This window comes from Talpa occidentalis, unplaced genomic scaffold (assembly GCF_014898055.3).
Source record: "Talpa occidentalis isolate TD23 unplaced genomic scaffold, MPIMG_talOcc4v2.1 talOcc4.4, whole genome shotgun sequence".
NCBI lineage: Eukaryota > Metazoa > Chordata > Mammalia > Eulipotyphla > Talpidae > Talpa > Talpa occidentalis.
In genome coordinates this window covers 82,107,764-82,130,149 of record NW_023604295.1, presented here as the reverse complement: position 1 = coordinate 82,130,149, position 22,386 = coordinate 82,107,764, and positions in this window count along the sequence as shown.

Sequence of the window (22,386 nt, the reverse complement as noted above, 5' to 3'; positions counted from 1 at the left end):
TGGTGAATAAATTACTACAGCAAGGCAAACAAAAGCAAAAAATAAACAAAAGAGAATATGTCCGACAAAAAAATTTCTGCATAGCAAAAGAAACTCATTAAAAAAAATACACAACCCAAAGTCAGGAAAACTATTTTGTACAATATATATCAATCATGGGGCAAGTATCTAAGATATACAAAGAGGTCATAAAAGTAAACAAAATTAAACAACCCAATCAAAATTGGGTAGCAGATTCAAATACAATCTTCTCCAAGGAAGACATACAAATGGTCATCAAGAACAGGTAAAATTCTCTTCGTAAGTAATCCTCATATAAATGCAAATCAGAACCACAATAAAATACCATTTCACATCTGTGAGAATGGCCCACATCAAAAAAGACGAGAAGCACAAATGTACACAAATGAACACCTGTGCACTGATAGTGGAAATGCAGACTGATTTAGCTCTCAAGGAAAAAAGTATGGAGGTCACTCAAGATATTAAAGATAGATCTACCATATGATTCAGCAATTCACACCTAGGTGTTTACCAAAAGATGAAAAACAAAACAAACAAACACAGGCACACACACACAAACACTAATTCAAAGGGATATTTGCATTCTTACATTTAGTGCAGAATTATTTATTGTAGCCAAATTATGGAAATAATCTAAATGTTTAATAACAAATGGCTGGATCAAGATGTGGCATACACACACACACACACATAAGACTTTGTAGTGGTGCTGTTATGTAGTGGTGTTGTGATATCTAAGACATATTAAAAATTTAGAGTTTAATGAAAGATTTGGAAAGAGATTGAATTTTTTATTGAAAAACTTACTATCCTTGACAACATGGGTAGAACTGATAGGGAATATGTTAAGAAAAATAAGTTACTAGCAGAAAGAGAAAATCCTGATGATTTCATTCTTGTGTGGGATAGAGAGTAATGACATCAAGGACTATACAAAACTAAACCAAAACAAACCCTAGAAATATGAGTGTGAAATCGAGGCTACCAGAGGGTAGGCTGAGAGAGAAGGAATAAACGAAATATGGGACCTAAAAGACATCATAAAATACTTTGATGGATGGGTTTGGTTTGGTAACATGTATCTGAAGAGGTGTGAACCTGTAGCTCTATATCATATACAATGTTGCAAAGCAATGATACTTCAATAAAAGGTAATACAAAAATAAATAAATATAAAATATTAAAGAAATAAAAATTCAACTGGCTAACAGTATAAATAAATAAATAAAAATAAATAAATAAATAAATAAATAAATAAAATAGATAACAATTTGATGAAAGAATGCAAAAATTGACTAAGTCTAAACCTCCCATGTGGGCATTTGGCCAACAGTTCTAGAATTTCAATGAAACACTGAATAGCCAATTTGTAGGGTAATAGTACTTCTTAAATATAGAGCTATATTGTAGGAATAATAGGAAATATATATATATATATAAATGTTATAGATTTGCCCTAACAAAGCCTAAATCAAAAACCTTCACAGGATAAAGAAAGTCCATTCATCATTTAATTGCCAGGGAGAAAAAATTAACACTCTTCCAATGAAGATAACAAAATCAAGATTCCATATACTACATCATCTGTCATGCTTAGTATACAATTTGAATTTAGTAGGAGTGTGAGGGAGCAGGAAAATGTGATCTATAATCAAAGGAGAAAACAAGTGAATTGAAAAAGATAATCAGATGGCACATTTGTTAGAATTAGCAAAAAATGACTTGACAGTAATTATTAAAAATATGTGAAATAATTTATAGCAAGGCATCAGTAGAATGGTAAATAGGGAATTTCAGGAGAGATATTAAATGTTATAAACATAGCAAAAAGAAACTTTAGAATTTAATATTTGAAATAAAATGATTGATGGGATGAATAGCAGATAGGACAATGCGGAGAAAAATATCATTGTACTTGAAAATGAGTAAAGAGAAAATATGGAATTGAATCATAATTTGAAAAAAAGTAAAAGGAATAAATAGAGCACAATGCTTAAGGGATAAAAACAAACATATAAAATACATATATTTGATGTCCCAGAAGGAAGAAAGTAGGGAAGAAAAATATTAGCATTGCTTAAATATATTAGTAGTATTTTTTTAATAAACATCCATCAACCCTCACAATCAAGAATGAAATGTTATCTTTAAAGTCCCCTCAAAAATTATGATTACTTAGAAATTTTACATATAGTGAAAGTATTTTTCAAAAATGAAGGCAAGTATAAGGACACTTGCTAATAAATGATAAAGAATCCATGGCTGAGCATTAAGTAATACAAAAAAAAAAAAAAAAAACAACTAGAAATGACTCTAGGCTGAAGAAAATGAGACTGGAAATAATTGTTTCATTATATGGGAAATTGGCATGCTATTAACTCAGAGTAGATGAAATACCTAATATAATTACTATAAGATTAATTGAAAGAGTTAGTAGAACAGTACTAAAAAAGTCAATTATTTTATTTTATTTTTTTTTTTAAATATTAAATTTTATTTTTATATTCCCCCATACAATTGCAAACGCCCCATTCTGACCCCAATCCTTCCCCTCCCGCCCCCCACCCCCCAAAAAGTGTCTCTGGTTCATAGTTTTTTGTTGATTTTGATTTTCACTTTCTTATATTCATTTTCCTGGTCCCTTATTTAAGTTTTCTAGATTCCTGCTATGAGTGAGACCATCCGGTATTTTTCTTAAAAGTCAATTATTTTAAAGGCATTGAGGACACAGAAAATGGGACATGTCAGTAGCAGGCCCAACACTCCATCTCTGTGGATGTGGACAATATGGACAATACCTTGACCGTTCCACAGCAGAAATTACCAAAATAATAGATGACTGTCTACAAAAAATGCGTCAGAGATTCAAAATCTTAAGTGATAGGTAGATTAGACCTTGAAAAAATACATAATCAACTGAAAAATATTGTTGAAAGACAAGAAAAATAGCAGAAAAAAAGCAAGACAGTGCAATTAAACTAAAATACATTGGTAACTTTGCTAAGTTTAAGTGGCCCACTTAATGCCAGAGATTCTGAGATTGGATAAATAAGCAAGATCCATCTGTGTGCAGTTTACAATGGATGGAATTTAAAGATTTAATTTTTATTTATACAAGAACCTGGGTACAGTCAGAATCATGGGAGGGTGAGAGAATTCACCAGAGCCAGAGCGGGGAACAGAACAGGCAGGCTGATGAAATACACTGCTGAGGGGAGCAGTGGGCACAGCAGGAGAGATCTGTTGCGCCACGTGGGACCCTAGCCGGTTTCCAGGGAAACAAACCGGCGCTGCAGAGACTGCGGGCAGCTTCGCAGCCCAGCACTCAATCGCTGTGCCACTGGGCAGGTCCTACAATGGATGGAATTTAAACACAAAAATGTGAACATAAAAACTTCAGGAGCTGTATAGTATGTTAACTTAGTACATAATAAAGTCAATCTGACTAAATTAATAGTAGATAGACTTGGGCCTTCCCTGGTGGCGCAGGTGGCTGAGCGCCACGCTGTGAAGCTGTCCGCAGCTTCTACAGCACTGGTTCGATCCAGGCCAGTGGGCAAGGGTCCCACATGGTGCAGCAGACCTCTCCTGTCGTGCCTGCTATTCCCCTCATCAGTGTATTTCGTCAGTCTGCCTGTTCTGTTCCCTGCTCTATCTCTGGTGAATCCTCTCACTCTCCCGCACATGTGGACTGTAACTTGGCTCTTGTATAAAAATAAATAAACTCAAAAAAAAAAAAAAGGAGATAGACTTCAGGAAATACAGAATTATGAGCATTATGAGCTATAAGGAATATTCATGGTGACATAACATCAATTTTAAATGATAGGATCTACAAATATTAAAGTTATATGTACTAATAACAAAAGAACATGAAAAACTGTCAGATCTAAAAAGGAATACTAAATAAGTGCATAGAAATTGTTGTATATATGGCATAATTTTTTTAACCTATATTTCTAGCATACTACCCTAGTCTTTAGGAAACTTCAATAATTGTTACTCACAGTGGGGGTGCTTACCATTTTCAGAATGGTAAAAAGAAAACATCAAACTCCTTGAACTATACACTTAGTAAAGGTTTTTTATTGCATGAAAATATCTTTTTTTAAGATTTATTTAATTATGCATACAAAGCTGGGGTACAGGCCAGAGATGTGGAGGGTAAGAGGATTCACCAGAGACAGAGTGGGGAACAGAACAGGCAGACTGACTGAAATACACTGCTGAGGGGAGCAACAGGTGAGACAGGAGAGGTCTGCCTTGCTATGTGGGTTGCTGCCTGGCCAGCCAGGTATAAAACTTGTGCTGGAGAGGCTGCGGATTGCTTCATAGTGCGGTACTTAACCCCTTGCGCCACTGGGGAAGCCCCTGCATGAAAAATATCTTGACGAAACTTCAAATCACTGCCAAATGTTCTATGTTATTCCCTTTTGTCACTTGATTAGATTTTCTATTTATAGGTATTATTTACTCTGTTGGAATTATACAGTCCTGCCTGCATACTTATTTATCTTTGAAATTTTGCAGCATTTTGTCCAATTCAGATAATAACTATCAACTGAACAAAGGAAAATATTATAAATATGATTATTTTTAATCTATATTGTAAAGCAAATGATAATACCCCATAGACTGAACTTGACCCATAGCTTGTTTTTGTATGACCCAAAACCTAGTAATGGCTGGGGTGGGGGGAAAGGAGATGAAGAAGACAGTGTTGTGCAACAAGTGAAAGATTATGTGGAATTCAAACAATAAAGTTTTATTGTAACAAAATGAAGAAGGATGAGAAAAGATATACCATACAAACACTGAACATGTTAAAACTGATATGGATTTAGTAGTATCACATAAAATCAGCTTCAGGACACTGTGTATTTCTAGATATAAATAAAGAGTGTCATAAGTTAAAAGTTGAAAAAAATATTGCCAGTATTGAGATAAGATACTAGGTATTTGGGATTTAAATAGCCAAGTTTTCTGTAATAAAACCTGGTGCAGAGTAAAAATAATTTGAGATCACAAAACTACACAAATAATCTGCTAGTTCACAAATTATAAGTAACAGATGGGGGTCATGCAACAGATTTCATAGAGGAGTTTAAGTAATTATGTAGGCTAAAAGAAAGGATACAATTTAGAAGGCTGTGAGATAAGGAGATAACTGGTTTCTGCCTACATAGTTCCAGCAGTTTTGCAAAAATGAGATTTATAAATACTTGATAAATTAAACAAATTAACTTCAGCATCACAAAACCGAAGGTACCACCTACACTACTTACACAGTTTTCTATTAATAGTGAGTGAAGCATTAGCTGCCAAGCCCTTAGAATAAATTATTATGGAATTAGAGCTTGCAGAGATGAGTTATTGCCTCTCCTATGCACATTTCTTGTAGCAAGAAAATACCATATTTGGAGTCATTCTCTTGTAGAGTTCAAAAGCCACACACAATAACAATGACATACGAGTTCAGATTTACAGACTTAGTAATGTTTTGTAGAAACAGGGTGGAGAAGATAAAATGGATAATAATTTAAAGGAAGATGAGATGATTTTTCAGAAATTTTTAATCTTTTTTTTTTTTTTTTTTTTTTTGTGTCTCAGCTACTTCTACGAGTATAAGTAGGCATTCCTTGTTTTAAAGAAAATTAATTACGGGCCTCCCCTGGAGGCGCAGGCGGTTGAGCTCAGTGCTGTGAGGCTGTCCGCAGCCTCTGCAGCGCCAGTTCGATCCCGGCCGTCCTGCGAGGGTCCCACATGGCGCACAGACCTCTCCTGTCATGCCTGCTGCTCCCCTCAGCAGTGTATTTTGTCCTTCTGCCTGTTCTGTTCCCTGCTCTGGCTCTGGTGAATCCTGTCACCCACCCACGCAGCTGGCCTGTACCCTGGTTCTTGTGTAAATGAATGAATGAATGAATGAATGAATGAATACATAAATAAATCTTTAGGAAAAAAATAAAATTAATTACTCTGCTATTTTTGAATGAATTAAAGATGAAATAAAACTAATTATCTGAAAGATTATAGTTAGAAAATATTGAGGTCCACAAAATAACATGTGACATACCTCTGCAGAGATTACAGATCAGGAGCATCTACCTATATTAATATAAAGATTACAACTCTTATTGAATAACAAGACGTTTCAGAATTGCTTTCACTCAAATGTGGATTATAAAGAAATAAAACAAAGGAACAAGTAATACTAAATCAAAACAAACCCTAGAAATTGACTACAGAATTGAGGATACCAGAGAGGGAAAGTGGGGGGTTGGAGATTAAAAAAAAAAAACAAAACAGCTTCTAATAGATTACTGTACAGAATTATTGTGGTTCTGATGGTGGGCTCAATGTGGAACATATATTTGAACAAGTTGAATCTACATCCCAAATAATATACAGAATTGTAAATCAATGTTGCCTTAATAAAAAATAAAACAATAAAAAAATTGCTTAATAAATGGGAATTTTATAACCATAAGACGCCCATAAAAGAATGCTTTCTTTGTCCTGCTGAGAACTTTATAAGATTGTTAGACAGAAACTTATTTAATTGTTATGGATTTAGTGAATATTTTCTATTTTTCCAGGGACAATCAAATGAACTTCTTCACTATGCTTAAATATTTTTTTTATCATTTATATTGGAATTCTAAGTTCCCTGAACACACTCTAAATGTAAAAATGCTGGCTTCTCAGATTCTACGTTTTCCTATTACCTCAGGCTTGAATATACGACTAAGGCCATTCACTCATGGGCATTCATTGAGAGCTGCCCATTGAGATACAGAGTTTTGATGTTGGGTATTAGAATTGGGCCATGATAGTTCTGGTTTAGTCCATTGAATTTCATCCCAGTCAGAGTCGACAGTATGTTGTGGCAATATTTAGCATCTGGTGAACTATGTCTTCCCTGTCCAGGTGTATTGCCCTAGTCCCTTTAACACTGCTCTCAAAGTCTGGCTTTTTAAGCTTCTTGGTGCATTTTACTATAATCTTCAAATAAAATATTTAAGTTCAATATATATTCATTGCATTTCACATTGTTTTAAACTCATTTACCTTTGGTGTTTCTAAGCTAAATGTGCATAATTCTTACTATTTTTATGGGTCACTTTATATATTCAAGTTTTTAATTACACAATTAATTGGTATGAATTTTAGAACTACAAAGGATAAACTATGGAAATATAAATTACTTGTATACTCATAAGTCAGATATCTGGTATATGTTCCTTTAGAATTTGTTTTGAAAAATGCTGTTGTATAATTTGAAAGACCAAAGTAAATATATATGAAATGTGCAGTATTTTGATTTGATTAACTAGAAATTCCATTTATAATTTTCCAGTGAACTTTATCATGACAAATATTTGTTTACATCCTTCAGATTTCTCATTGACCTATTAAATGGCTATTTTATGTTCTATTGTTTTTCTCAGCTAGTCTAGTATTCTACATATATTCTACATATAATACTGTATTATGATACAGTATTATTAGATTGTGCAGTATCAATAGTTTAGAGACTGCCTAATAGGCAATGATATAGATAGTGCCACATGAATAATATAAATGAAATAAATATCATTTAAGAAATATAGAAATATTCATTTTGTTGAAAAGTTAAGATAGGTAACTGATCTTGAAATTTAAAAGCTTTAAGAAAAGTGAATAAAATGCATATAACATCTTGTCTAGTTATGTCACATACTCATTAAATATGACAAAAACTGTTAATAAACATATTTTAATTTGTAACTTAACATATTGACAAATTACTTGTTCAAACAAGTTTGTGCTCAAAAGATGTCTTCAACATTTCACCCTAAATATTTCCACATTGTCGATAATTTTATTTAATCCTTTTTTATTAATAATTCAGCCCTGTCTTCAGGCTAGACAAGTTTTGACACCAGAGTTAGAAATTTTTAATTTGCATTAAATGAAATTTGCTATATGAAAATGTAAGTTAATGAACATCATCTGAGGTTTGAGTTTCTTTGGAAGGACATCATTCTTTCACCTCTATGTGGACTAGTGACCGGTACTTCATTTGTATACAGTGAGGTTTTTTTTTTAAGATTTTATTTATTTTTTGTGTAGAACTGGGGTGCAGGCCAGAGGTATAGGGGGTGATGAGAAGATTCCCCAAAGACAGAGCGTGTTGCAGATAAACTCAAATAACTGCTGAGGGGAACAGCAGGCAAGACAGGAGAGGTCTGCTGCGCCATGTGGGTAGCTCCCTGGCCGGGATCAAACTCAGGCCTTTGGGGTGGGCATTTAACCTCTAGGCCACCAGAAAGACCCACTATAGTGAGATTTTAAAGAAAGTAAATGTTTTATTTCTCAAATTATATAATATTGTTTATTTTTAGAATTATTTCCCAGTTGTCATGTAATAGTATTACTTAGCTATTCAAATCATGTGCAAGATTCTCACTTTCCATGAAAATTTGCTGTTTTTAATCATAAATGATAAATTATGTATTCATAATTTATGAATGTCCTTAATGTCCTTTTAATCTAATGGAATTTCACTTTCAAACCACCTTATGTGAGTCAACTGACTTATGTCAACTACCAGCCTCACAGATGGATCATTAATGGCAATCACATAATTGCTGAGTTCTGCAACACAGGTGCTTAGATTGGCCTTGTTTTCCTGCCAACAATATCCAGATTTTTGGCGGACCGCCATGTTGCAAAGAGGCAGAGAGAAAGAGAACACATAGTCATTTAGCTGACACACATCCTTCTCCACAATGAGCCCCATAGTTGAGCCAGACTCACTACTATCGTTGCCTCTTAGTTCCTGAATCACTGTCAGATTTTTGACCCATATTTATAACTTGCAAGTAAACCATTCTGGTTTAATTACAAATACGCAAATTTAGTATGGAAACAAAGTGTTCCTTTATGCAATAACTACTACCAACAAAGGAGAGATAACTGAAAGATTTATGTTTTTTTCTTCCCAAACCAAAATGAAATGTCCCTACGACAAATATAAAAACATTTTTTTAAAGAGACTTTCTTTGGTAAAATTCATACTTACTATTAGTTAAACTTTTGATTTTCCAGCATGCTTTTGCCCTTTGTGTTTAAAGATGGATTAGAAAGAGTAACTGTTATTTGTACATGTTGGTGAGTCTGAAAGTAATGTTTGTGTGCTGTTTTTAAGCATGAGTGCACATGAAAATTTGTCTTTAGTGAGAATTTATTAACTGGGCTAGTTTTCCAGGAATCCTAATATGAATTAAAGGTAAACCTACTCTTGAGAAATGCATGGTAAAGTTGATGAAAGTAAAATGTATTGCCTTCTATTAAAAAGTAAATAAAGTGAAGAGATACTGCTAGCAATTGCACTTCATAAGGGACAAGGAAAACATTAAAAATAAACTAACATAAACTTAGTACTTCCAAATTGTTCAGAGCTTCATTAAGAAAGTATCCAGATGTAGGTAGTTCTGACAAAGGGAATGCAATGATAGTTTGTTTTGTGGAATGGATTTCAGTTCATTTGTTAGGATTAACTAGAAGCACTACTGGAAAGATAGTTTTGGATTAGAAAGGAAGATCTAATGATTTTCCCTAGGGATTTTAAACTGAAATTTAAATAAGTAAAAGTAAACTGTAAGTAAAATGAGAAATAATAACGGGGAATTATTAAGGCAATATTCTTTTCTTCTTTCATTTATTTTATTTTTTTTTCTGTTAGAGAAGGAGAGTGACTTAGAGACCTAGAATGAAAAATAGACATGGAAGAAAACTTAGTGGTACAGGATTCTCAGCCAGCACTCTTCTAATGAATATCAAACAACATAGGTAACTGTGGGACAGTACGAAGGCAATGTTCTGTATACCATAGTTATCTTGGAGAATAAATCCTGGAACCCAGATAAATATTCCTTCTTAAAAGTGTCCAACATTAGAATTTCCTCTTGGAAATTACTAATATGCTACATTTCCTCACTAAGTAAAAATACAGAAAGAAAAAGAAAACTATCACATGGTTTCACTTTGTAGGGGAACCAAATAAGGGTTCCCTTTATTTGGGAAAAAAAAGAATAACAATAAATAAAATAAATAAATAACAGGCAACTGTAAATCAGAGACATTCTGCAGGGGAGGGAGAGTGAAACGGATCGAAACAGGGGTGGGAAGAGCTCAGGACACTATGGCAATGGTGCATGGGTGAATTGGTGGTGGGAATTCTATGGGGACTATACCTCGAGGAGAAAGCAAATATTGTATGAAAATGAACAATGATATAATATATATATAATATAAAATTAAAAAATGCATTAAATATGTCTCTCCTACCTTTTTTTCTCTTTCTGAAGTATTAACCCAGAAATTGCACCTATTTCTGCCAAAATTTATGTCAGTGTGAGACAGGGCAAGCTAGGGTTATTAGGCAGTTTTAGGGACAGTGCAGGAGGGGACCTCTGAAGAATTTAGGGAGGCTTCAGAGATAAGGACAACCAAAGAAATATAACCAATTCCATTAGGAAAAACAAACATGCCAGGACCAAGGACAACATTGTTAATGCTGGTCCTGGTTTCCTTCAGGTGGTAAAGGGAGGCGGAGATTGGAGAAATGGAGAGTGGTTTAATTTATGGACACATTAGAAGGGCAGCTGTTTAACTTCAATGCAGGGATGTCCATCCAGAAGACTGGGCCATAAATTTAAAGATGCAACAAATGGGAAAAGAAAAAGCTGTTAGATAAGGAATGTGAAGATCCCGCACTCAGTAACAAATTAAGTGAGACAGCTGAGAACTAACCAATCACAGAGAGACTGGTAAAGCTTTAGAATAATGAGGGAAAAAAGGTATATATTCCCTGAAACACAATTCCACTTTGGCTTCCTTGCCCCTCCCAGGCCTGGTTCCCTGGCCTGGGAGTCCCACTTTATTTCTGTTCTTTTTCTTCTCAATAAACTTTTTCTAAACAAACCTGCCCTGCCTCTTCTTGCTTGCTTGCCTGAGCGTCTGCGAAGTTCCTGCTGCGGCTTCGTGAGACACCAACCCGTGGGGGGTCTAGCGGCTGGGGCTCAGCGCTGCCCTGCAGCCTGGAATCCGTTCCTGGCTGGGAGACTAGGCCTGACAATTCCGGTATCAAGTGCTTATACACATACACATAGTATTATGTTAGCATAGACCTATGGGAAAATTAATTCATCTAAAAGAAATCACTATACTCAAAGATCAACTGCTTCTGAAAAATAATGAGAATTTTTATATTCATGAAGTCCAGAAACAAAGCATTGGTTAAGATGTAGAGAAAAGGCAACACTTACACACTGTTTTGGGGAATGTAGAATGGCCCAGGACCTATACAAAATAGTATGGTATCTCAAAATATTAAAACTAGATATTCAATATAACCCAGCAATTCCACTCCCACAGTATGTAAAAACACTAATTTAAAGGAATATATGTATTCCTATCTCATTGAAGCACTATTTACAATAGTCAAGTTATGGAAACAACCTAAATGCCCAATAATCTGAATAAGTAGATAAAGTAGATGCCCAAAACAGAGGAGTGGATCAAGATGATGTGGTATATATAAACAATAGACTATAAATCAGCAATCAAAAAAGGTAAATCATCCTAGTTGTTGCAATATGGATGGAGCTGGAAGGGATCATGCTAAGTGAAAAAAGTTAGATAGATAAATAAGTTATATAGAAATAAGAGAAAGATAGATGCTGGATGGTGTCACTTGTAGGTGGAATATAAAGAAACCAAACTATCAGTCAGATAAAGGCAATATTAAAAACTAACACTTGAAAGCTGATTAAAGAATTGAAACATCTAGAGAGGGAGAAGGGACTCAGAAGGAAAATGGAAGGAGTGTGATGGACTATGGTGATAGACTATGGCTGATTTGGTGGCGGGTGCACTGTGAGGGCAATACTTGATTGGAGGGCAACCTAATATTACCTCAATTATAAATAAATACATAAATATATAAATACATAAATACATAAATAAGTTCACAATAGAATACTGATCAGCTATAGAAACAGATGTAACTTTGCCAATTGCAACAATTGGTAACAATGTATGGGACTGCTAAATAAATTAAGTCATAGGATGACAGATAAATATTGGATGGTTCCCTTTATATGTGGACTTTAGAGAGTGGGGAAATGGTCAAATAAAACCAAACCAATAACAAACCATTGAAATCTAACTGTGAATTAGAGGTTAAAAGACAGGGAGGGGAAAAAACACAGTGGGGAAGGGACACAACAGATTCTGGTGTAGGACTATGGATACCTTAGTGGTGCATGGGGTGTGGTGACATGCAAATGAAGGAGGGTGATCCTGTGCCTGTGTTTCCTACAGTGCTGTACTACAATGTTTTTACCTCAATAAAAAATAAATTAATAAAAATACATATACACATGAAAATGCACTGTACAATAATTAAAGGGTTATTTTATATATGTGAATTATAATTATGAATCTTCAGAGAGTGTAAGATGAAATAAGAAAAAAAAATCTCTGAATGCAAACCAAAGTTTACAAAGTTAAAAGAAAACACTGGTGATGGTATTGGACTAAATATTGAAGACAGAACTGGGAGGAGGAGCAAACACTGGAGAAAAAAATCTCTCAAATTAGAGTGTATCTGATGAAACAGGTAAAGAAAACCACAGTAAGAGTAAAGCAAGTCAGATTTGGGTAAGCAAACCCATTAATAATAACTTAGGGAGATGAGAACTGAGTAGACAACAAAAACAACTGAACATTTTCACCAAATAAAGATTTATTTTAACCTGCATACTTTTTTAAAACCAAGGAGCAATTATATTAAATAAATAATATTTAGATATATCTTGGTAAATTATGTATTATGCATATATTATTTATAAATAGATTACTTTTTATGGCTGCTGTAATAAATTAGCACATTCTGCAGCTACTGTATAACTCAAGGCATCATCTTCTCTTACCTGTAATAATTAAACTGCCTCTACTAAACCCATCCTTCCCTGTCTAAAATAAAGTATGATATTGATCATGCTCACAGCATTGTCCAATCTGCAAATCTCCTTACTTCCTGACTTCATCCCCAAACACTATCCTTTATTTACTCCAGCAGCCTAAGCCTCCTGTTTGGTCCCTAAACACAGCCAGTGAGAAGTTCCTTCTGAGTCTTTTCTTTGTTCTCTCAACAGAAGTGCTCTTCCTTCATATGTTTGCATGGCTAGCTACTGCACTTCCTCCAGGGTGGCTCATTAATCCTGTTAACTAATCATACAGTCCTTGCCCCACTACAAATCGCTGTGTTCTCACCTATTGTATTTTATTCATGGCTCTGACATTATGTAATTATATGGCTCTTTGTATATTTCATTGTGTATCTCACATTTGAATGTGAGTTTTGTGAAAGCAGAGGATTTTTATGTTTTGATCATTGCTGTAACTTCACTTGCAAGAAATCAAGAGCTATACATTACAAATAAATGCCAAATTAATAGCTTTTTATATCAAACAAAATGCATAATATATGTGCACATATCCAAAAGATGGTTATCTTTGGACAGTTTAAGATTATGCCTTTTTTTAAAGATTTATTTATTTACACAAGAACTGGGGAATAGTCAGAGGCGCGGGAGGGTAAGAGAATTCACCAGAGACAGAGTGGGGAACAGAACAGGCAGACAGACCGAAGACACTGCTGAGGGGAGCAGCAGGCGAGACAGGCGAGGTCTGCCATGACATTTGCCATGTGCCATGCGGCCGGCCGGGAATCAAACCCACAGTGCAGAGGCTGCAGACAGCCTCATGGCATAGCACTCAACCCGCTGGCCACCAGGGAGGCCCAGAGTATGCTTTTTGTTGATATTCAAGATTTATTTTCAATGAACATATACTTTTAAAATTAGTACCTATACATTTAGCCTATTTTGAGATATGAATAAAACATAAAAGGAAAAGATAATTAACTGGGTTATGAATACCCATGTAACTGATGATATACGCAACCACCAGATTGTTTTGAAGGGGGATCTCAGATACCTGCCCTTTCCTATGAACAAAGTAGTCCACTAAAGCTGCCTTTAAAATCTGTGTAGTAGGAGCAACTCCAATGGGAAAATTTATCCAAGTATTCCACCACTAAATGTATTTAGATGGGATCCAAGCCAGATTCATTTGACTAAAAGGGATACCCTATGCCTTAGACTAATAATGGGAAACTGATAGATCAAATAAATTTCATTAAAACATCCAAAGAATAGTGAAAGTGAAAAGAGATTGAAAGGATGATTAAAATTTTATTAAAATGTAGGATGTTTTTCAGCCACTGAAAAATGTAAATGAAGTGGGAGATTACATATAGCAGAGCCAAGCAATGATCAAAATGATCAAGAATCTTAGGTCCTCTGGAATTTGATGCATTCCTTGGAGCTCTCCTCTTACTCTTTTTCCACCCCCCAACAACCCCTCCCCAGGCTGGGGAATGAACCTGCAGGCAGCCTCGCAGCCCAGCGCTCAACCGCTGTGCCACTCTTAAGAATTGCCCCTCTGAATGATTGTAATACCAGGTGAACTGAGAGGGAGGACATGGTATTCATTCTGTTTCAAAATTTTTAAAAGAAAGAAGGAATGGTGCCTGGTAGAATTCTCACTTAATATTTTGCTCATGACTTCAAAGAGACAACTCCAGTGGAGATTATTATTAAAATTTTATCTTTCATGGTTATATGAAAATGTTAATCCACTTACCTGAGAAAGTATTAAACACACATTTGGTTTAAAATTGAAATGCCACAGCAGATATTAGCATTTGAGTTTTTTACTCACTTATTACAATTACCTTGCACAAAGATAGTAACTTCCAAATTAGCATAGTATAATGTTGTAAAACAAAGATAGCACATTTCAACTAAGGAAATGTCTTTAAAGCAGTGGAAGTGGAAGAGTTCTCTGATATTAAAAATGTTTTGTGCCTGGGATACAAATGACTGAAGGTTCATTTGTCTTGATGTGGTGAAAACAACAGCTAACCCAAGTTTTGTTCTTCCCCAAATAAGTATCATTAGGGAGGGCTTCTTTAAGAATACAAAGTGACTGAATTAATAATTAGATAAAGATAAGGTGATAACCCTTGTTAGCTGACTACAGAAGTTAGTATCTTGCAGAACTACAGACACTAAAGGGAGAGCGTGTGGGGAAGGGGAAAGAACAGGATGGGAGGGAGGCATGAATGTCTGTGGTGGTAGAGTATGGGTGAGTTGGTGATGGATGCACTATGATAGCAATACCTGATGGGTGTACTCCAGAGTTACTTGGTAAAAGTGAAAGGTTGAATTAATTTAAAAAATTAGATTTAAGAAAATAAGACAAAATGGCAATAAAAAAAAATATGAAGTGCCTATAGGTGTCTTTGGTATGTGAGGAGGCCTGAAGTGAATGTTATATTAGTGTAGGGTAAATGAAGTTATCGGACTTTTTCCACTCTCCCACCACTAGTATGGATACCAGAGACCCAGGGGCGTGGGTGCAGGGCACGCCTCCTTTTATTGTGGACACCTGGGCCCAGGGAGTATGGGAGTGTGCATGTGAAAGTGCAGATACCTGTGCTGGGAGGCCAGGTATAAAAGGGAGGTCTCACTATTGGGAAGAGGACCACTCTTAGGCAAGACCACCGGATGACACAGACTGAGAATGCCAGAGAGAGCTCCAGAGAGAGGCCAGAAAAAGAGCATGTGGAGATTCACAGAGGGGCTGGCAGACTCTGTTGCTTGCCCGCCTCTTGGGGCCCCTGTTTGGCCTGTGCCTGCCTCCTTGCATGCCCAGCCTCCCTGCCTGGAATGCCTGTGTACCTGGTTCCCTAAAAGGGCACTAAAAGCCTGTAAAATTGCGAAGGGCTCCAGGACTCTCTTTATCCTTCTGCCCAAACTGATAGTAAACCTGCCCTTGTGCATGCACTAGAATTAGCTTCATGAAAAATCCTAATCTGGGATAATATTCTCATGGTGTATTTACAAATAATATTATGTGTGTGTGTATATATATATATATATATATATATATATATACTATATATTAATATATATATTATTAATAGCTAGATGATCGAGCTGGGCATATTTATTTCAATTTTGCAATACATAATGTCACTAGATGATTTTTTATACTTAATTCTACAGAGAATTCATCAATGAGATTTAAATTTATTTTTCTTCCTACTGAAGAAAACATTTATAATAAAATGAAAGTTCTCACCAGGAACAACTGTTAATACTAAACTATCTAATTTAATAAGTAATTAATGTTAACAACATCTCTTTATGAGTTTGACAAGTATGATTACTTATAATTTTGAGCATTCACAAGTCAGTCAATACTTTTTTTTAAAGATTTATTTATTTATACAAGAACTGGGGTATAGCTCAGATGCGCAGAAGGGTGAGAGAATTCACCAGAGACAGAGCGGGGAGCAGAACAGGCAGACGGACCAAAGACACTGCTGAGGGGAGCAGTGGGCGAGGCAGGAGAGGTCTGCTGCGCCATGTGGGTTATGTGGCTTTCTTTTTTTTTTAAGATTTTTTTTTTTTTCAATTTATACAAGAGCTGGGGTTTCTCCCTGGCCGGCTGGGAATTGAACCCACTCTGCAGAGGCTGCGGACAACTTCACAGCATGGCGTTCAACCTGCTGTGCCACTGGGGAGGTCCCCAGTCAATACATTTTATATGGAAAGTTTTCTGGAAAATGAGAATTAAAATCTGATTCTTTATCTTGACTATAAATTGTTTTCAAGTGAGCAAATTTCTGTTCAAATTAAACAGTTATCTTCTGTAATGACTGCTGTTATATTAACTATCATCAAAATTATACATTATTTTCATTTACAACTCATTTACTTTTTAATTTTTTTTTTCAGATTTATTCTCTCCCTAAAGCATGTGTGTGTGTGTATATGTGTGTGTGCACACATACCCAACTGTAGGGTAAGGAAAAATGTGAGGCTTTTCTGCCCCCCCCACCATCAGGACAGATGATGGATCCTTGAGGTCCTGAATGCATGCCTGATGGTGGGCACCTGGAGTAGGGTGTGGGCATAGGTAGATGGGATTCACCTGGGCTAAGACTGTTCTTTTTAAGGGCGGCGTCACGGGGATGCCCGCAGAAGCAGAGAAGCAGCAGAATGAACGGAAGAGCAGAGAAGCAGAGAGAAGGCCAGAGAGCCCAGATAGAGTGCAGACTTGCTGGGTGCTGAGAGGCCTGCCAGCCTCCGGGCCCCCCAGCAGCCCTGCCTGCTGTGTACCGGGTAAATCCCAATAAAAGACCTGCAAAAAACCACTGAGGACTCTGACTCCTCCTTTACCCGGCCTGCTGGATATTAGAAAACCTGCACTGTGGCCTGTCCTGCCCCTACACCAACTTACTCTACACTTTCAGAAATCTCTTTCAGTTACTGTTAGAGAAAAAATAATTTGGTTATAACAAAAACAAATATATGTATTTCTCACATAAAATTTCAACTTTTAGGGCCTCCCCGGTGGCACAGAGGTTGAACACTGGGTTTCAAAGCTGCCCGCAGCCTCTGCGGCACCAGTTCGATCCCCAGATGCTCCCTGGCGGCTCCCAGGCCACTGGAGGAGGGTCCCGTATGGCGCGCAGACCTCTCCTGCCGCCCGCTGCTCCCCTCAGCAGTGTACTTCGGTCCTTCTGCTTGTTCTGCTCCCCGCTCTGGCTCTGGTGAATTCTCTCACCTTCCCGCACTTTTGACTGTACCCAGCGCTTGTATAAATAAATAAATAAATCTTTTTAAAAAATTTGAATTTTAAAGTATTATGTTTGTAAGTACTAAAATGATATTAATAGTCTCCTAGTTCTTTAAATTAGCCATCTAGGCTGAGTTATTGGTTGACAAACTTTGCTGTACATGGTGAAACCAATCAGGGATCATTAAGAAATACCGATTCCTGGCTCACTCCCTTGCAAAGTGATTTAATTAGTATTGGGTATGGTAAGGATTTTGGAAGTTTTAACTTCCCAGGTGATTCTAATATGTAACAAAGCTTGAAACTACTGATCTAGGGTGTATATTTCTTCTCTATGGGCATCATCCTTAAACCTGTTGAGACAAATAGTGCTATCATGAGAAATAAGCCAGTTCATCTCATCCTGACAAAAGCACAATCACCTGAGAAATTAAAAATACTAATATTTAGGTTCTACTTTTCAGAGATTCTGATGTAAATGGTCTTGTATACACAAACTAAAGTTATACCAAGGAATTCTAATGTGTAGTCAAGGGTGAAGGTTGAAGTTCCTGAGTTAAATATAAACACCTTATGTAACAATATGAATTCTTAATTATCTAGTGTAAGGGTTAGGAATTGACCACAGTGCAGGTTTCCTGATCCCATGCAGACCGGGTAAAGGAGGAGTCAGAGTCCTCAGTGGCTTTTTGCAGGTCTTTTATTGGGGTTCACCAGGCAGATGGCAGGCAGGGGTGCTGGGGGGCCGGGAGGCTGACAGGCCTCCCAGCCCCCAGCAAATCCTCACTCTATCTGGGCTCTCTGGTGATCTCGGCTTCTCTTCGGCTTCTGCTGCTGCTTTCTCTGCTTCTAGCATTCCCATGACGCCGCCCTTAAAAGCACAGTCTTAGCGCAGGTGTACCCACTTCAGGTGCCCGCCATCAGGCATGCATTCAGGATCACAGGGTTCCCTCATCTATCCTGATGACGGGAGGGCAGAAAAGCCTGATACCTTTTAGCCTTACCCTACACCTAGAGAGCACGTTTGGATAAATTCAGTTTTAGTTGGTAACAGTGGTGGATCTCCACTCTCATCTTCGCACCCCTCCTTTTTCTTCTTCTCCCCTCACATCCACCCCATTTCTTGTCCTCCTGTTTCTCCTCCTCTTTCTACATTTTTCTTTATGGTCCATCCTGTTTCCCTAAAGATTCACAATGCTGTATTCCTTCTACATAATGGTACCCAACTCTTCTCAGCTGTATAATATGTACTCATTCACTCACTCAATCAACAAACACATACAAAGTGCGGCAACCTTGGGCCTCCCTGGTGGTGCAAGGGGTTAAGACACAACCTATGAAGTTATCCACAGCCACTACAGCACAAGTTCCATCCCTGGCCAGAGAGCAACCCACAGACCTCTCCTGACTCATCCACTGCTCCCCTCAGCAGTATATTTCCGTCGATCTGCCTGTTCTGTTCTCCAATCTGTTTCTGGTGAATCCTCTCACCCACCATACCTCTGGCCTGTAACCCAGTTCTTGTATGCATAAATAAATCTTAAAAAAAAAAAGTGTGACAGCCTACTCCTACTCAGGAACACAGAGATAAGACTCATAGTACAAAAAGAAAGGCTGTTGGGGTTTCCCGGTGGCCCAGCGATTGAGCACTGGGTTGCGAAGCTGCCCACAGCCTCTGCAGCGCCCGTCCGATCCCCGGCTGCCGGGCGAGGGTCCCACATGGCGAGCAGACCTCTCATGCCACCCGCTGCTCCCCTCAGCAGTGTATTTGTGTATTCCGTCAGTCTGCCTGTTCTGTCCCCCACTCTGGCTCTGGTGAATTCTCTCACCCTCCCACTCTTCTGATTGTACCCAGTGCTTAAACAAACAAACAAATAAATAAATAAATCTTTAAAAAAAAAAAAGTGCTATAATTCACTGAATGTGTCCCCCTGCCATGTAATTCAGTAAATGCTACTTTGTAATTTTTTATTATAAAAAATAAAATCATTTGCAGAAAATAAATCCATTTCATTCTTGGATTGAGAACACTTTTCCTAATAAAATGTTAATATTTCTGTGTCCATAGAAGGGTTTCCATATCCAGGATCATACATGACCTCTGACTTTAGACTTCTGTTCATCCACATTTAAAAAAAAAAAGTAACAGGAAGAATATTTTGCATATATTCATGTTTGAGAGTGAATCTGGAAGTGAGGATATGTACGAGTTGCAAGAATGAGGAATATGAGGAATCCAAGTATATATATTGTTGCACAACCATACCAAGCAGGGTCGGCTTGTTGTTGATTCTCACAGTTGATAAGAAAATTTTGGAGCCCTCAGTATCACTTTGCAGGCCTTTAATGACAAAGCTTCAGGCAGGAAGACAGTCGCTGGACCCTCTAGCTTGTGCTGTCAGCACAAGCCCTGGAGCTGAGGAGCCATTTTTATCCCTCATTTGTAGGCAAAGTTGCCCCCACTTAATGTGTGCATGCCATGAGCTCTCTGGGCCCAGGTATCCACAATCATAGGTGTGTGTGCCCTGTGCCCACATCTCTTGGCCCAGGCATCTGTTCAGCCCCCTAAAGGGAATGCAAGACCAAAGGTGCTAGCTATAGAGACCAGTGGCAGGAGAGAGGGAAAAAAGTCTGATTTATCTCCATTTTCACTACAATCCACTCCCTCAGGATTTTTTTTTTTTTCTTTTTCCACCCTACAATCTACCAGTCATTCTTCTGTAAGTTTCCCTCGGTGAAAAGTATAGAACAATATCCATTGCCCACAAAGCAAAATAAAAATAGAATGTAACTAAGAGGCAGGCCCATACTAGAACACAATGACAGCACAAATGCCTCCACAGAGGCCAGGCCGCCCTTTCTGCTCCTCTTGTTTAACGTCCACAACAAGCACAGTGAATGTCCACTGTCACCTTCCTACATGAAGGCAAACTGGTCTTGACTGTCTGGTGCTACAGAAAGGAAAAAAAAAAAAATCATCTTGTAGCTGATCTGGCTAAAACTTACATGTCTAGCTGATGGCTCAGATGATCCATCAAGTCTGCCACTAAGGCACTGCCACAGGCAATTCACAGTAATCTGTCAGGCACCAACAGCCAGTGGGCATCTTCACTGGCCACATGGGCAAATCATGGGGACTGTGGGCAGGATACACCAGGCCCACTTTCTCTACTTATGCTATTGTGCCTGTAATATTTTCATGGCCTGCTGGCAACCGCTACTGTTTAGTATTGGTCACTGGCCTAGGGACTGCAGTTGTATGGGTGGAGGCTCACATGTCCACCCACCACTTCCTTCACACAACACACAACCTAAGGTGAAATCCTCTAACTGTGGTCTCCAGCCACAAACCATGTATCAGAGTGCATCCTGGGGAATGAGATTGGTGACACATATATTCTTCTCCTTTAGGGTGTTATTGCCCAATCCCCACGGGTACTCTCACTGCTGTCACCTTCACACTCTTGCCTCCATAGCTATCAATGTAACAAGCAGCCCCCTGAACTAAGGTCAACCATTTGCAGATGCACATGGGCTGGGGACCAGTCGATGATAAGCTCCACATGTGACCTCTGGTTCCCACCCGTCTCCTATGTGTGGCCTCACCCTATTCAACAGTGAACAGGTCATCACCCATGAGTGATTTTAAGGTACCCAGAGGCATGCTTGCCTTTTTCAGTGTCCTTTTTGGCTACTGAACCACCACTCAGGAATTCCTAACCTTGACACTAGCCTTTGGCCTTAACTAGGCTGTTTTTTGATACATCTCCTGCATGGTTGCGGAGGACCTGGTGAGGGCATCCTCCCTCAGCCAGCCGTTATTGTTCTCATGCCTGTCCCCGACTCCCCCCCCCCACTTCTAACCTGTCCACAGGGGTTATTGCCATTTTGGGATGCACCCACACAGCTCCCTGGCTGGTGGAGCACAGACACCCTCTGGCCTTTGTGGTGCTGGACAGCGCACACGGCCGCTTTAGGCCACAGATGTCCACTGGCCACCCCTTGATTTTCATCTTCTGGGAGGTGCTAGTGATCCTTTCCATCCCCACAGTTCCCATAGACATACCAGCCAACATGCCAAAGATCCCCTGCCTTCTGGCGGAATTGTTTGTCCAAGTCTATCAGCTTTATATATGAGTCACCACTGGGTGAGTTACAAATGACAGACGGGGGTCCTCTTTTTTCCCTTATGAGTCTGCCACCTCAGGTGTAGTGGTCTGGTCCTTGCATGCTGTCACCTTCTCCACACAAGGTCCCATAGCATCAATTTGTCCTGCAGATACAAATCTTGTCTCCCTCCTGTGCTCTTGCAGCATCTTTAGCTGTTCCTGCAGCTCAGGAGTATTCGTGTCCCCCAGCCTCACCCACCCCATGACCTCTGAGCTCTCTCTCTCCTCTCTGGCATTCTCTCTGTCTCCCTCACTCATAATCTTGATCTCCCCTCGCCTCAGAGGGATGCCACTCTCAACACCAGAAATGAGGAGCCACTTTCATCCCTTGTTTCTAGGTGTCTGTTTATATGCACGCCCTGTGCTCATTGGGCCCAGGGGTCCATAATCATAGGTTCCATGCCCTGTGGCCATACCTCTTGGCCATGGA